Raw genomic sequence first — 14,490 nt, 5'->3', positions numbered from 1 at the left:
TCACGTGTGACTTGTAGACGTAGTAACGCGATGCGTTGGTTCTTTAAGACGTGATGTGTATACGGAAGTTGAAGCGGTAGGTGTGCAACGTATGAGTTGTGGGCGTTTTGTTTCTTGCGAACGGGTTTGGGGTTGTCAGGCTTGTGATCAAATTTGGGTTTGTAAAGTGCTTGATGGAGTTGGAAAATTGAAACTTTGAGGTTGATATGAGATTAGTGTGCGGAGGTTGAGCACGTCGTTTTAACTCCATCTTGTTTGATAGCCTTTGATGCCTTGCCCCTTCTATCACATGATTGACCTATGTTATCTTTTGCATTGAGCCTACCTTGTAATGTTTACTTTGCACTCACACTTCTACCTTTACATCCTTATGCTTATGACAGTCAAAGTATTTGAAAATCGTATATAAGATTGTATTTTGAGATATTTTTGCTTCTTCCTTAAATGTGTTAAAGGGTGAACTGTTATGGAATTTCTTTCATTTTGTATCAATTTTCGAGGGCGAAAATTTTTATAAGGTGGGTAGAATGTAAGACCCAGAATCTTTGAAAGTCTTATTATGATCAAGTCTCAAATCATACGGTTATTTATAGCCTTAATTTCGGAAATCACTTTATTAAATATAATTAAGGCAAGTTTTGATTTATAAGATTTGAGATAAGTTATGATTATTATCCAATTTCACAATTATTGGATTATTTTCTATATTCAGAGTATAAAGTTGGTACTTGTGAAATAATAAGGATTTCTATATGATTTGAATTAAATAAGTAATATTTTCAATATTAATGCTGCTACTTTGGAAAATAAGGGATTTAATTATATTACTCCTAATTATTTGATTTGGATATTTTATTGAAAATAATTTGTGAAATTGGTGAGCAAATAGTATTTTCTATATATAATTAGTGTTGGATTTAAATTGGGTTTCAATTACTATATTACCCTATTTTTAAGTGAAATTACTAATTTGCCCCTAACTCTAATTTACACACACCTCACCAAAAGCAACACTCAGCCACCGAAACCCTAATCCAGCTACCCTCTCCCCCCAAAACTCAGCAGCAGCTGCGCAGCCCCTATGCTAAACACACACACGCTGTTCCTTGAGAAAGAAAGAAGGAAACAAAGAAAGAAAGAAAGAGCGATCTGAGGGAGAGAAGGAGGGGAGGGCGGGCCTTCACCGCTGCCCAACCCGCCGCGCCTCGCCGCCAGTGCCGTCATTGTCACCATCGATGGAGGAGAAAGGGGAGAGCGCTCGCGAGGAGCTGCTGTAGAAGCCACCGCCGTGCACCCTCGTGCCGTCGCTGGAGATCTGGCCGTCAACGCCGATCATCCTTGCACCGCGTCAGAGACAGAACTGCGAACTGGAGGGAGTGCGACCCACAGCCACCAACAGAGAAGAAAGAGCGCGCGGGAATGGTGAAGCCGCCGCTGTCACCGTCGCGTGTGGAGCTGCCGCCGCGTTTGACCTCTGTTGCTGTTGCACTTCGACCGCCGCCGTTCTTGCCGCTGTCGAGCCGCGTCGGAAGGAAAACGCCGCCGCCGTGTGCTGTTAGAACTTCTGGAGCCGCGTTGAAGCTCGCTGCGAGAAGAGGAAAAGACTAGGGCTAGCGCCATTATGCTTGGTAAGGACCTGCAGCAGCTGCTGCTCTTGCTCTGTTCTGCTTTATTCTGCCCTCTGTGTAATGGTTATACTTGGTGCCATTCTGTCCGCTAGAGCTGTTGCCATCGATTTGGAGTTGCTGCGGAATGGGGCCACTAGGAGAGTAGTGCTGCTGCTAAACCACAGGCTCTGCGGCCGAGACTCTGCCGCCGAAGAACACTCTTCCGATAAGGGTTTTAATTGAGGTTTTTGCCTTTTTGGAATTCGTGAAGGTTTTAATGCTGCGTGGTTTTTCTAGTTGATCCACCAGAGCTTCTGGCCGCCGTCGGAGCTGTTGTCGGGGTCGGTTCAAAATTGCAGCTGCCTCATTGTGTTATTCGGTAAGAAGTTATATGTCGAGAAGCCTCGCGTTAGTATCCTGTTATGTTTAGTTAACGAATATGAGTTTTGGTAACGTGGGGTCGAGTCCTGATTATTATATGCTGCTATTAGTGTTGCTATGGTTGTTGCGAATGTGGCTTGAAGCTGAGGTTGCGGTTGTTGTTGATTTCGGGTTGAGGCGGAAAGGACTCTGTGACGCGTTTGAGTTATGGATTTGCGTTCTGAGGTAGGGGCGCTTTCCAAAAACCTATGTTTTATGTATTGGAATTATTACATATGGATACTGATGTGAGACAATTGGTATTTGGTGATTGTATCTGCCTTGTGTGTTATTGGATTGTCTCGAATGGTTGTGGATGTTTGTTTGGCTGAATTATTGTGCGGCTTGTGAAATATAATGTTTTGAAGTTGATTCTTTAAAGATTTGAAATCTGAGTTTGATCCGTTGAGCATTGATTTGAATTGAGTCAATTATTTTGATAATGTGAAAGGTCAGACGCACTTTTGAATTCAGCCTGGTTTACTTTAATTGACTTGGTTTTGGACAAATGATTTGTTATTGAGCCGTTTCTTTAAAGCTTTAGAAATGAGTTAAATTGGTGGATATTGATTTGATTTTGAAATGGTTTCCTTGAGATATGCCACTGAGGCGACTGTTGGATTTAGCGTGATTTTGAATTGATTTTTGGGTTCTGGACTGTTGAAAAGGATTGAGGAACGGTTTAGTTGGGACCCGAATCGGGTGGCAAAGTCCAAGTTTTAGGGGAGATGCTGCCGAAATTTCTATAAAAACCGAGGCTTTATTTGAAATGTTATTTGGGAAATTTTGAGTTTAATGCCTTTCCTATTTACTTGGAAGATTGTGAATTTAGGGCTTCTTTTATTACCTTTACTTAGAACAATTATGAAAACGATGAAGCTACGCTTTGAAAGAATTATTGAAAAGAGAATCATGATTTCTCCTTATTTTTTTTAAGAAGAATAGTATGTCTTTGGGTACAAGTTATTCGAAAGAGAATTTTGCCTTGAGGCTATTTTAAAAGGTAAATCGGGTTTATGTTTTTCTCTATTACACATAAAGAGTGTCCATTGGAAGAGTTTTCGTGATTTTAAAAGAAATTATATTTCGATTGACGAACCTCATTATTTTGACGTTTGAATAAGATTCAGAGCACCCTTTGAACTCTAGTTTAACATAACAAAAATGATTCTCTTATCAGTTTGAAACGCTTCAGATTTAATTATGGAATTGAAGCCGGTTTTGTTTAAGTAAAGGAAATGGCTTTGAAAGAAGTAAATGATTATGTGACTCGGTTTGGCTTAGATCCTATTTTATTACTCAAATCGGAAAGCCAATGTTTTAATGATTTTAAATGAATTTGGCGAAATGAGTTATGTTATTCTCCCCTAAAGACTTGGGACTCTGCCGAGAAACTTTTGTTATAAAATCCCATTGTTGGATGGGTGATTTTGAATATCTCAAAGAGGCTTTTAACTTGCCATGATTATGGAAGTTTTGGAAAGAGGATGTCGAAAGTGGCATTGTTTTAAAAAGGGAATTTACCTTGAGTAAAAGTGGCTTATGAGCCTGAGATGATTTGGGAAATGAGATCTTTAAAGCCAAGGCTGAAAAGAGTTGAAAGTTGATTTCAAAGTGAAATGAATTGAGAAAATGATTTATGGCTTAAATGCCGATTTCATAAATCTGATGATTTTGAATGGTGGAAGTGCTGTTTTATTATAAGCTGGAATGGCTATGTATGATTATGAATATTGACTGGTTCTGGATTGAACCGTGAGCCAAAATGGTTGTGTGTGATTATTAATATTGGCTGGTTCTGGACTGAACCGTAAGCCGGATGGCTGAGATGGATGTTGATCCATGGATGAGAATGAATGCATGTATATGCTGAATTATTGATAATTGTGATTTTTGCACTTCCACTATTGGAGATGAGGGTTTCCCTGGGTAGTAGCAATGGCTAGCCACCATGTGCTCCAGGTTGAGACTCGAAGCTCTGTTAACCCAATGTCGTAAGTGTGGCCGGGCACTGTGAAAGGCCCGGATGAGCTCGCCCCCATAAATATTCACCAGTGATGGTGATGGATAAATATTCACCAGTGAGGGTGATGGATATGGATCATGATTATGATCAAGTTTATGATGAGTATAACTCGAGTTGGGGATGCACGACAGAGGGACAGTCCAATGGTTAGCTACCAGGACTTGTCGGGTTGGCTCTATAACCGACAGATGATATCATCAGCCACTAGGGACAGGCATGCATCATATGCATTTGTGTGACATTGGTTGGGTGTGCATATTATACTTGGTTTGCCTATGTGATTAATTGCTAACTGTTCTACTTGTAATAACTGTTTGTTTGTGCTTGAACTTCCTATCTGTGTTTGCATCTGGGACTCTGTTGGATTGTGGTGATTGGTTGTTGGTTGGATTGTTTGGGCCTAGGGCCATGGTTGAAAAGAGATGAACTGATGGTTGATTTCGGTTTTGTGTTTCTGGTCTGGAATAAAATTATGAAAGGCTATTTTGGTTCCGCATAGATAAACCATTTTGAAAGGGTTGAGTTTTGAGAATTGAATGGTTCTTCTTTCCGAAAATGTTTCTGACTTTACTTTCATTGTAAACCGTTGTTTTTGAAAGGGGCATAAGACGGTTATGAATCACTGGTACGGTTTATCTTCATGTATCCTATTACAGTAATTCCCAAAAACCCTCTACTGAGAACCCTTTCGAGGATGATGTTCTCACCCCCATACATTTTTCCCCCTTTCAGGATATGGGCGCAGAAGTCACGAAGAGTTTATTTTGTTATTGAGATGCTCTATGTTGCTTTAGATTATTATTTTTGTACCCTCGACTTTATCTTGATTTATTCTGTAAGAGGGATAGGAATCGTATTGGTTAATGTTTGTAATATTATTTATGTATATGTATGTATATATATGGATGTACTCTTTATGAGTTTTTGTAAGTTGTATGGTATCTATGGATGTACGTTATCGAACGAAAGTAATTTTCGGGAGCGGTTTTGCGGTTTAAAGTTTCAAACAGGCTCATATTTTAGTATTAAATAGTATAAAAGTCGTCGTAATGTCCGAGCTATCAGAGTCGCGCAGCCGGAAGCGCGAGCTCTGGTAGTTAGGGTGTTACATTGAATATTAAGAAAAAGAGAAGAGAAATCTCATGAGAGTATAAAAAGACATGAAAAAATATATAATATAAAAATTTGTTATTTGAATTCTCCTATTTTTTTATATGACCTAATTAGTTTAATGGGTATTAAGAATATTTGAACTCAGTCATTAGTAGGTGAGTTATAGTTTGTATGGCTGTAACTGGTCAATTGAGGCTAATGATAAACCTGTTATTTTTAATACAGGTTAGTACAAAGGTGTCTTCTTTTTCTGATATTGCCAAAAAAAACTTGTGATTTACTATAAATTAAATAATAATATCTAACAAAATAATAATTATATAAATATCGCATGATTAATATCGCAAAAAAGGGAGGACCTGAAAAGAGTCTCTACACATACATAGAAAAAAAAGAATTCTAATTCAGAGAGATTTGGAGTAATCAATAATAATTTATTGTGTGGCAAGTTATTTTAAAAATAAATAATCATATTAAATAATAATTAATTAAATAGGCATATAATTAGGGAGAATAGAAGATTTAAATAGGAGTGGGGCTTAGAGAGGGGTTAATTAGAGAGAGACTTGATCGTTTTATGGCTAGAATGCCTTGCAAAAAGACTTATGTAGATGGGGTGGTAAGAAGATTATCGGAGAATGGTTTGGATCACGCTCCTCTCGTACTTGATTCAGATCCTCCAAAATGGTCTACCAAAATAAGATTTAAATTTCAAAAAACGGTAGTGTGAGATGAAAGTTATAAGGGCACTGATAGCAAAAGTTTGGAGTATGGAAGTTAATGACTTACCTATATACCTTTTTGGAACAGAAATTGAAGTGTTGTAGGCACTGTCTAGTGCAGTGGCAACAGCATAACAAATCCAACTCTAAGAAGGTAATTGAAGAACTAAATCTTAGGTTGAAACACTTGAGAATACTGAATTATTTTATTGGGCCAGAGATGTTAGAGGTAGAGAAAAAAATTAGAAGAGGAGCTATCAAAAGAAGAAAATTTTTAGAAGAAAAAATCAATATGCAAGTGGATGAAAGAAGATGATAGCAACACAAAGTTCTTCATCCGAAGTTCCAAGCTAGAAACCGAAAAAATAAAATTTGGAAATTAGTTTAGAATGATGATGAGATGGCTTCAGATCCACAAAATATTACTCTGGTGGCTAAAAATTATTTTAAGTAAATATTTTCATCTGCTAACTCATTAGAATCTGGTGACATATTCAGCAATTTCAGTCATCCGGTTATAGCTTTCATGAATTGGAGGCTAATAAGACTAATCTCTATGGAGAAAACCAAGAGATCCACTTTCAGCATTTGTCCTGAAAGTGCTCCAGGTGAGAATGGCTTCACAGCATGATTTTTCTAGTTTTATAGGGACATTGTGTGTGGTGATGTTTTCAAGGTAGTTCGTAGCTTCTTTGGTGGATGTAAAATGCTCAAGGCGTTTAACCATACACAAATTTGCTTGATATCTAAAATTCTGAATGCTAAAGACATGTCACAGGTCAGACCTATTAGCTTGTCCTCAACCTTTTATAAGATTATTTCCAAAATTCTGGTACATAAACTTCAGTAGTTTACAAATAATTTAATAAGTTTAAATCAGAGTACGTTTTTAAAGGGTAGATTAATTTCTGACAATATTCTAAGAGCTCATGAATGTATGTACTACCTCAAAACTAAGAGATGCAGATTGAAATGTAAAATGACTATTAAATTGGATTTGAGTAAAGCATATGATATAGTTAAGTGGAGTTTTTTTATGGTTTATCATGAAGAGAATGAATTTTGGCCCAGATGGATTTCTTAGATCAGAGAACTAGTCACTACTGTTTCTTATTCTGTTCTTGTAAAAGGTGAACCTTATAGTTTTTTTAAGCCAACAAGGGATATCCAATAAGGAGATCCCTTGTTACCTTATCTATATCTATTATGTGCGGAAGGATTATTCTATCTGTTATACAAGGCATAGCAAAATAGATCTATTTAAGGGATTTAGATTCACAGAAGGTTTCCAACAGTCAATCATATTCTCTTTGCTGAAGAACTCTATCTTATTTGGGAAGGCAAATGAAGATCATGCAAAAATATCCTATCTCTACTCCATGAATATGAAATGCTTAGTGGGTAGAAAGTTATTCTCTACAAATCAGCAGTTTTTTCAGTCAAAACACCCTACTCATTAGAAGACAACATGTAACACCCTAACTTTTAGCACGTCATGATCGTATGAAAAGTAAGGCGTTACTAACTCGTTTTCCTTATTAACTATTTAATATTGAGCCTTTAGTTCGATGTCGCATTTCAATTTTTAAGAATATGCCTGAAAATTTTGTTTTTATTAACTAAAATCATATATCAAAGATCACCAAATAATAGTAATCACATAGTTATTATAACAGTAAATGCCATACAAATAAATTCAACATAAAACTCGATTACATTACCTATCCCTCTGGGTAAAATAAAATTTTAATCAATAAAGGCGAGAGAACTCTATGAAAACAACGTAACTTTTAAACAATTCCAACTATTCGTCCACAGCTTCATACTGAGTCTTCGAATCTGTGTCACTGAAAGGGTGGAAGATTTTGGGGTGAGAACAAACCACACATTCTTAGTAGGGAATAAGAATGCCGTAAAAGTAACAAAATAAAATGCAAATAATTAACTTTACTCAATAAAACTATTTTTATTAAATCCCTGAAAATACTTTTAGTTTTACTTTAGATAATTACTTTTCTTTAAATGTCTAAACTCAAAATAGTTTTATCACAAAATTAGTCATATTAACCATCTCTCAGTGACATAATCATTTCTTAATCCGTAAACTAATAGCACAAGTAAGAGATTCAAACCAACATAAAAACAAGTCAAACATCACAATCACAGAGAAGTAATACAAGCAAACACAACCAAATGCAAATGTGCAAACAACATGATGCATGTCTATCTCTAACGCAGGTAATGAGCTCATTTGTCGGTTTCGACCCGCACCCAACGCAATCCAACTCGCAAGTCAGATAAGGCATTCCAGCGGCATAACCTCTGCAAGGTCCCAAACCTTTATAGGCGCTGATTCTCCAGCTGAAGTATGCCGAATATGACCTCTGCAAGTATTTACAGGCGTTGATTCTCCAGCTGAAGCATGTGTCCCTTTCTCCTGGAAGCCATACCATATAAACAGGCATCCCCGCACAATCATTCACACATAAAGCTCACAGCTTAACATTTTCACATCAGCACTTTAACCATTTACATTTCGTCACCCTCTCATGACCTTTTAACCATTTCATAAATCACACATGCCATGTTCTCTTTTCCCCTTCTTTCTTCTTCTTAACAAACCAAACTCAAATCATAACTTAAAACAAAATATCTCCTCAAAAGATTGAATTTTAAACATTATACTTTTCTTAATAAATCGAATTGAAAACAAGACACTTTCCGTAATAAATCGAAATCAAATAATATTCTTAAATCAGATTTGCTTTTAAATAACGCTTTAAACAAAGTCCTGGAGTTTTATAACAAATTCGACAGCACATCCACTAAAATTTGGACTTAGACACCCTTATGGATTCCCTCTTCCTCAACAATTCACCAACCCTTTCCTCAATAATTTCAAATCAGCGAAATTCTTAATAATCAATATATTTTATAGCCATATAATTTTAATAATTCTAAAATTATTTGTAAACCCTTAAAATTATTGTTTCAGTTAAGAAATTAATTTTAAAAAAATAGTTTAGAAATCCAAGCTCAATATATTTTTCGTTCATTAAACCTCAATCTCCACAATTCACTAATCTTTTTCTCAACAACTATCAAAACAGCAAGGAACTCATCCTCAATAATCAGAAAATAGTCACAATTAAACCATCATCATAATAGTTCCAGACCGAGCATAAGACTAAATCAATTCAACACTCAACACAATATTATCTAGTCAGATTAACATATCCAGTAACCAATAATTTCTCAAACAAGCTTGCAACAATATCCACCCTCATCAAATAAATCTCAATTCCACAACTAAATCAACAGTTCAGCATAACCAGGAATTCGAGTAATTAGTCGCTTTCAAACAATTAAATCATTATTCACAAATCATAGCCTCAAATCAAAATCAGTCTCAATACCACACCAATCATATTTTTACAACCTCAATCCAAGCTTAATTCCACCAACTAATCTCTCATAACAACAAAATCAGTCACATTCACAACAATAATCCAAACTTAATAACATTACGATTATTAATATTTGCAATTATCTACTATACTTTTTGGGCATTTTTAAATTAAAATCAATAACTTTATAATAATATCCCCTACTCAATTAGTCGTACTCAGAAATTAAATATGACAAACCCTCTTTTGCCCTAAATTCGCAGCACCGACGGCATCCCAACACAACCGAGACAGCGGTAGCAACATCTCCAATCACTTTTGCAGCCATAGAAAATTTCCACGGCAATGATAATGATCACAGCAAAATAAGGAATTCAAATTTGAAAAAAATTGAAGACGTAAACAGTTCTGAAAATTTAGGACAAGGCAGAAACTAAAATGGAATTAAAACCGAAACAAGCAGATAAATAAGATGAGAGTAAAATAGAACGCACAAGTGGAGCAGGATTGCGGTGAAACTAAACCGACAGTAGTGAAAAGCAAATCCGGCAAGGTATAGCTCTAACAACGACGCACAGCTCGATGGCAGACTCCACCCGTGGCAACGGCGGCAGCAGCGATGGTGACCAGTTTCAACGGAGCTCCCACTGTCGCGTTTCTCTTCCCTCTCTCTTCGAAGCTCAATGGTGACGCGTAGTGGGGTGCGACGGTGAACCCAGCTCGATGGTGACTGGACAGCGGCAGAGCGCGATGGCTCCTCTTCCTCCTCGCGGCGTTTCTGGCTCACAACGCGCACTCTCCCTCGCTGGAAATGGTTCTGCTCGACGGCGGTAGCAGCGGCAACGCCTCATTCTCTCCTTGCATGGTGGCTCGACGTCATGACGGCGGTGGTGGTGCGTGACGGTGGCGGCAAAGCCCCCTCCCCTTCCTTGTTCTCCGATCTCCTTTGCTCTCTCACAAATCTCTCTTTCTCCTTTTTCCCATTTCTTTTCTCTTCTTTCCTTTTTAGTTTGGTTGAACTGTGTTGGGTGTATATGGGGGAGAAATGTTGGTGGTGGAGGGAGTGAGTGGCAGAAAGAATGAGAGCATGACTCACTGACAGATGGGGTATACGTGTGGTCTGTGGATGAATTGGGTAATAGGATTAGGGTTGGTAAAATTAGGGTTTAAAATTGGGAATTTTAGGTAGTTTATCAATTTTAATAAAATTAGGGTAATAGAGTAATTAAAAAGTAATTTTAATCTAATACTAATATTTATAAAAGTACTATTTAATTATCAACTTACAAGTTTATTTTTTAAATAGATACTCTAATTCAATAATTAGAGATAATCAAGTTAATTTCTTTTAAAATCATAAGATAAAGTTATTAATTTAATTATTCAAATTACAGCATATAAAATTCTTATTATCATTCAATTACTAAAACTTTAAATCATAAATAAAAAATTACTTAATTTATATATAAAATCTCTTAAAAATATAATCTTAATTAGATATAATAAATTATAAATAAATGTCTTATTTAATTTTTAAAATCTGGGGTTTTACACGACAGCTAGCAGAGTTACTTAACATAGAGTATGTGGGAGTCCAAGATAAATATCTAGGTCTTCCATCCATTATTCAGAGATTTAAAAGGCTACATTCGGTGCAATAGAGGATAAAGTTTAGAAAAGAGTTCAGGTTTGGAAGAGGAATCTGTTATCAGCAGGTGGCAGACATGTTTTAATCAGAGTTGTCGGAGAAGCTATTCCCATATATACGCTTTCATGTTTCAAGCTTTCAGATTCTCTAGTGGAAAAAATACACATGATTCTAAGACAGTTTTTGTGGGGTCAGAAGCGAATGCAAAAAAAGATGGCTTGGGTTAGTTGGGATTATATGACCGGACCCAAAAAGAAAGGCGGATTGGGATTCAAGGATCTCAGAGCCCAAAACCTAGCTTTGCTGGGTAAACAGTTTTGGTGAATTACTACTAAGCCTAATTCGCTACTTGCGCCTATACTCAAAGGAAAATACTATACATACACTAACCCCTTTTTGGCAAATAAAGAAAACCAACCTTCTTAGGGTTGGAAAAGTCTATTGGAAAGAAGAAAAGTGGTAAAAAAAAAAGGTTTGAGATGGAGTACAGGATCTGACACAAATGTTCGTATTTGTGAGGACCTATGGTTACCCCTACCCTACTCTTTTAGACTCAGTAACAACAACAATCCAGTATCAGACATCAATTGGATTCATAATTTACTTACAGTAGATGAAAGGTGGAATAAAGAGCTAGTTGAAGCAGTTTTTTCTCCTAAGCTCAATTTGTGAATTCTCTCCCTGCCACTGAACGACAATAGTGAGGACAAATTTGAATGAGCTTGGAATAAGAGGAAGCAGTACGATGTGGCCTCGGGGTACTGAGTGTCTTATGATTTTTTTTTCATGCGCTAGTTGAGCACCTTCTAATGGTGATGACAAATTTAATGCTCTGGAAATTAATTTGGGGGTTTAAATTACCATTCCAAGTAAATATTTTTCTGTAGAGAGCAGCCCATGAAAAATTACCTGTACTCAATTTGATCAACCAGAGATTCTCAGATACTTTAGCAATATGCCCAAGAAACAGAAATGACAACGAAACTATCCTTCATGCTTTGGTGCAACGCAATACCTGCTCCTGAGAATTGGTCTTTCTCTCCTTTTGTGAATGCTATAGTTCAAAATAGAACCATGAAGTTTGAAGTCTGGTGGCAAATGGTAAGTAGAGGCATTGAAAGAGGGCAATCTTCTATGGCCCTCCTTACATCTGTAACACCCTACCACACAGAGTCTTATGCTTAACTCATAAAACAGAGGTGGCGAGGTATTACGACCTCTAAAATAAAATTTAGTACATATAGTATTGCAATAATGTTCATAACTAGGAGCCTTTGAAGAAAAGTGGGTAAATCAAAACCGTTTTAAGTCAAAAGTGCAACACTCCGATCGATAACGTAAATGAACAGACAAGGAGTTAAAGCGAAGAAATATACAAAGAGTGCCAAAATACATATATCAAGACTAGGGACTCGGCTTGCGAAGATAACCGGTCCGAGCATACAGTATACATACATATATAGTAAGAAATTTCCAAAAGACAACCCAAAAGACAATATACAAATCATGTTTCTCCAAAATAACCTCTAAGAGGAGGTGATACAAAATACATATACAATGGAGAACATAGCATCTAAATAGGCATATAATAAAAAAAATAAAATCCCAAGATACAAGGATCTCCGCCAAAAAAAGGTCTCCAGCATGCCTCAGCGAGAGCCTCACGTCTTGCATCTAAAAACCACAAAAATTCGCATGGGTGAGAACCGGAGGTTCTCAGCATGGTAACCGTGCTCAAATATCTAACATATAATGTCCTGGAAAAGCCGAAGGCAATCCTAGAACTTCCAAATTATAATCAAAGCGTGTAAACAGAACTAAACCATGACAAAAGTAAATAGACGACTAAATTAAGGATCTTCGGTCTAACTATATATATATATATCCCCTTTCCAAATCCTGCTAACCTCCCAACCGCCAACAGTAAAATAAATGCAAGCACAAGTATATCAGACAAGGAAATATACAAGTAGGAAGCAGATAGAACAATTAAGCAGGTAGCAAGTAATGATGCAGTCAATTAGGTAATTCAGACAAATCACATATAATGCATATGATGCATGCCTGTCCTAGGTGGGTAGAATGTAAAACCCGGTTAATTAATGGCTAATTAACCCATAAAATAAAATATGTTCTCAAAAGTGAGAAATGAGGTTTTTATGGTTTAATATGGTAGAGAAATTCGAAACGAAAATTTTGACACTAATTTTAAAGAAATCGGCCTAAGATTGGGCCGAACGGGCCAAACCGGGCCAATCGGACCCAAGTTGGGCCCAAGGCCCAGCCAAACCTCATTAATGATGAGAGTTCAGTACTCTCTTTCCCTCCAAACATAAATACACACGCTGAACACACACAAGGGAGAAGAGGGAAGACATAAACCCTTGCTCCTATTTCATCTCCACCTTCCTTTGATCATATCGTTTGATCCAAAGCTCCGATCGACGCACCGTTTGCGGCCACGCGACCGTGGCGTCGAGCTCTACAAAACTCATCCAAAGAATCTTGAGGTAAGTCACAGAATTCTCTTCGAATTATCAGCCCTTATTTTCGAAAATTTGTGGGTAAAGTGTTGAGATTTTTGAGTTTGGATGTTGTAGGCTCAAATTAATTTGAAGGGAATGCTTTCTCTAGCTCTCTTGGTCTTTGGGTAAGGTGAGAATCTAAATCCTAAGCTAGATACTTGAGATTTTGTAATTTAGTGATTGAGTTTTTATGTTTTTATATGATATTATGGCTTAGCTTTGTATATATGTGTTTTGGAGCTTGATTGGTGGTTTTGGAAAGTTTTGGTGTGGAATCCCAAGCTTTGAAATCTATTGGTGAGGCTTTGGAAACCTTGGAAGTTGATTTGAGAGTGTTCCGGGTGGAACAAGAATCGGCCAAGGTATGGTTTCGGTTTCCTGTATCTAAAATGTAATGTGGTGTGAAAACGTAGGCTAGAGACCCTAGGATAGGAGATGAATCATTAATGATGTGGATGGTTTGATATGAATTTTATTGTTGTATGTGAATTTAGTAAATTATGGAATGATGATAAATGTTGGTACCATTTGTGAAAATTGGGTGTGATATGGTTCGATATGTAGAGTTGGTGATAGCATTGAGGCTCTTGTTGAGGAGCATGAGTTGAAATGTGAATTTGTTATGTGTGGAAGTATATATATATATCTGTGTGTGTGTGTGTGTGTGTGTGTGTGTGTGTGTGTGGTGATTGGTGGATTGGATATTGTTGGAGATTGAGGTGTGAATTGTTGATTTTGAAGTGGGAATTGTCACCTCGAAATTTGGTTAAATATGGTGGATTTGGTGGGTTGATGATTGAATGAGTGGATGTAAGTATTTGGTATTGAAACATTGAGTTTGGCTAGTTTTTGAATGAGTTGGTAAGTATATGTTTTGAAATTGGGAGTTTATGAGTTTTGGTAAAAATAAAAATTTGATGAACTTCCACGGATCATATCTTGAGTTATTGTTTTTGAAACTTAATGATTTTTATATCAAATAAAAGGCAATTTCATAAGCTTTAAAATGGTTTAAATTTGGT

Source organism: Arachis ipaensis, chromosome B9 (genome assembly GCF_059453495.1).
Source record: "Arachis ipaensis isolate K30076 ecotype BB chromosome B9, ASM5945349v1, whole genome shotgun sequence".
Lineage (NCBI taxonomy): Eukaryota > Viridiplantae > Streptophyta > Magnoliopsida > Fabales > Fabaceae > Arachis > Arachis ipaensis.
Note: the sequence above shows the minus strand (reverse complement) of the source record.